Source organism: Pundamilia nyererei, unplaced genomic scaffold (assembly GCF_000239375.1).
Source record: "Pundamilia nyererei isolate P.nyererei 1_Seehausen unplaced genomic scaffold, PunNye1.0 scaffold00049, whole genome shotgun sequence".
NCBI lineage: Eukaryota > Metazoa > Chordata > Actinopteri > Cichliformes > Cichlidae > Pundamilia > Pundamilia nyererei.
Genome location: NW_005187450.1, coordinates 788355 through 790727, shown reverse-complemented (window position 1 = coordinate 790727; position 2373 = coordinate 788355). Strand labels below are relative to the sequence as shown.

Here is a 2373-nt window from a genome sequence, read left to right as displayed (position 1 = left end):
CACTTCACCTACAGTATGCTGGACCTGATATTGTTTTCCACTCCAGCCTCAATGGAAAAGTGAAAAAAATTCTGTATTACAGTATCTTAGAGTGACACACTTAAACTTAAAAAAAGATGTTTCGAAGAGCAAGATGAAGACTGCTCTAACTGTATGAACCTGTCCAACAGATTGCATCTCTGTGAGGCCTCCAGACAAAAAACCAAAAGTAATAGACTATTTTTCATTAAATCAGGTTTAGTTAAGCTCTTTTTTGTTTTCCTCACATGTGGACGACTGTAACGTTGGACATGTCCACTGCTCGGTCAGCTGTTACAGTCCTGACTGGGACAGATTCTCTTTCCTCAGCTGTCACACGATCCGTACTGGACTGCAGGCACGCAGGAGTGAAGCTAAGGGGAATGGTAGTACGTGATAAGTTGACTTCACTCAATGAGCGTCATATCTGAGCTCTAAGCCGGCTGTAATTGTGTTTGGCTGTGAAGGAAATGAAATTACCTCATATTTATTTATGAGTCTTTGTGTGTAAATCCCTCTCCTCCTCCAATGCATTTAATTAATATGCTATATGATATCTGAGCTCTTTTGCTTACCCATGAGGGTTATCTTTAAGGTCATAAATACTCACTAGATATATATATATACTTATATACTCCTAGAAATGATACTGTCTGCAGGTGTTTCGAGGTTTACTGGGGCACTGTGTGAGAGCAGAGGAAGGCCAAACTTGGTGGGATTTTATTTACAGCAGTTCCATTCTTGTGTGTTGCATTTGCACGAACAGCTTACTCAAAACACTCAAAACATTTCTGTCTTTGAAGGGTTGGATGCCCCGTTCCTGCCGCTCAAACAGTCAGACATGTGTCTGGTTTGCATTGCGTTTGCCTCGTGGGTGCTGAAGACTGCAAATCCACAAGTCGGAGATGCTTGGAAGGCTGGTACGTGTGCAGCATCAGGGTGTTTAATACCACAGAAAATTTCCTTTTTAAAGACTGAAATTACAAAATGGTTCTTATTAAGTGACTGCGCTTCAAGTCCTGACACACTGAAACTTGGATTTTAGCAACAGGATTACTCACTTTTTCACTTGCATTTTCCACACAGTTCTGCTGGCCAATGTAAGTGCCCTGTCAGCCATTCGATACCTGCGTAAGTACGTCAAAGCGGAGGCGGCCGGCTGTGAAACGAAACTGCACCGCAGGGCGCTGCCTGCTCCTTCACCTCTCGGCCTCTAAATATGTCGAGGCTGAAGTGATCCATCTTTTCCAGAAAGTCTGCGGCGGATTGTTGAAACACGTTTGCACTGTGATTACTGATCTTACGTCTCACTGAGCTTTCCAGAGAAAGTGTTTATTTTAAGAGCAGTTATTTAACTTGAGTGAAACTTTAACATCCGAAAGTGTTCAGAAAAAAAAATGAAACGACCAAAGGCAAGATGAGGCAAGCTCATCTGACTGAAAGAAGGCTTTAGAAAAATCAGATGCATAAGTATGTGTGAAACAAGCTTGGAGGTGATGAGTGATAAGTGGATTAGTGTGAGAGACTGTAGAGATTCAGGAGAAATTTACACAAACCTGTTTCCATTACATGACTTTTGGTGGCAGATGCTTCTATTTAAATCAACCAAACTTTTAAAATATTCTTACTCACAGTTATTGTATTTTACAGATTTGCCACTGTAACCGCTCCCATTCAGAAGCATAATTTATTTAAGGGGGACAGCATTCTGTGCCAGTATCAGTTATATGTATATTATATATTATGTGAATGGTATTTTATGTTAATTACAGAGATCTGTATACTGTTGTCATATGTTGCACTGAGCTGTGGATGTTGATGATAATGGCAGTGATGCCTTTCAGTTGAACTAAAGTAAACAGTGTAGGTTGTGTGCTGTGTGTGTTATTGAAAAAGCAGACGTGCACGCAAACCTTTCTAAACACTAGATGGCGACATAAACTCATGTAACTGGACGCAGCTGTGTGATTTATGTCTTTCTTCCCTAGAATAAACAAAATACTGCCGATAAATCAGTACAGAAATATAAGACTAAGCTTATATCACAATATATTTTAATATACTGTTTAAATTTAAAGAGTTTAAAAGTTTGTTCAGTGTTGTTGGTATTCAAAGAGCACTCTGTCAAGACGTTGTGTCCAGCAGGGGGCAACACTGGACCATAAACTCCAAGTGTTTCAAAGTTCTCTTGATTTTTCAAAGGAATCTTTTTGTTGTTGTTGTTTGTTGAGCCAGTTAACACTGACTTATGAATCATTTGAGCATGAAAAAGCTGCCTAATAGTGATGAATCACTGTTGTGTCTGCGCGTGACAGACAACTTAGCAAATAGCTTTAAATTGTATCTTCAGGCACT

The 2373-nt window shown here is 39.8% G+C and overlaps 1 long non-coding RNA gene across 1 annotated transcript; it reads left to right on the top strand.

Annotated features, from left to right (window-relative positions):
- The first annotated feature begins 805 nt into the window (after positions 1 to 805).
- LOC102209934 (uncharacterized) lies at positions 806 to 1891 on the top strand. Its single transcript, XR_311720.2, has 2 exons — positions 806 to 938; positions 1105 to 1891. It is a non-coding gene; the product is annotated as an uncharacterized LOC102209934 (long non-coding RNA).
- Positions 1892 to 2373: the final 482 nt, after the last annotated feature.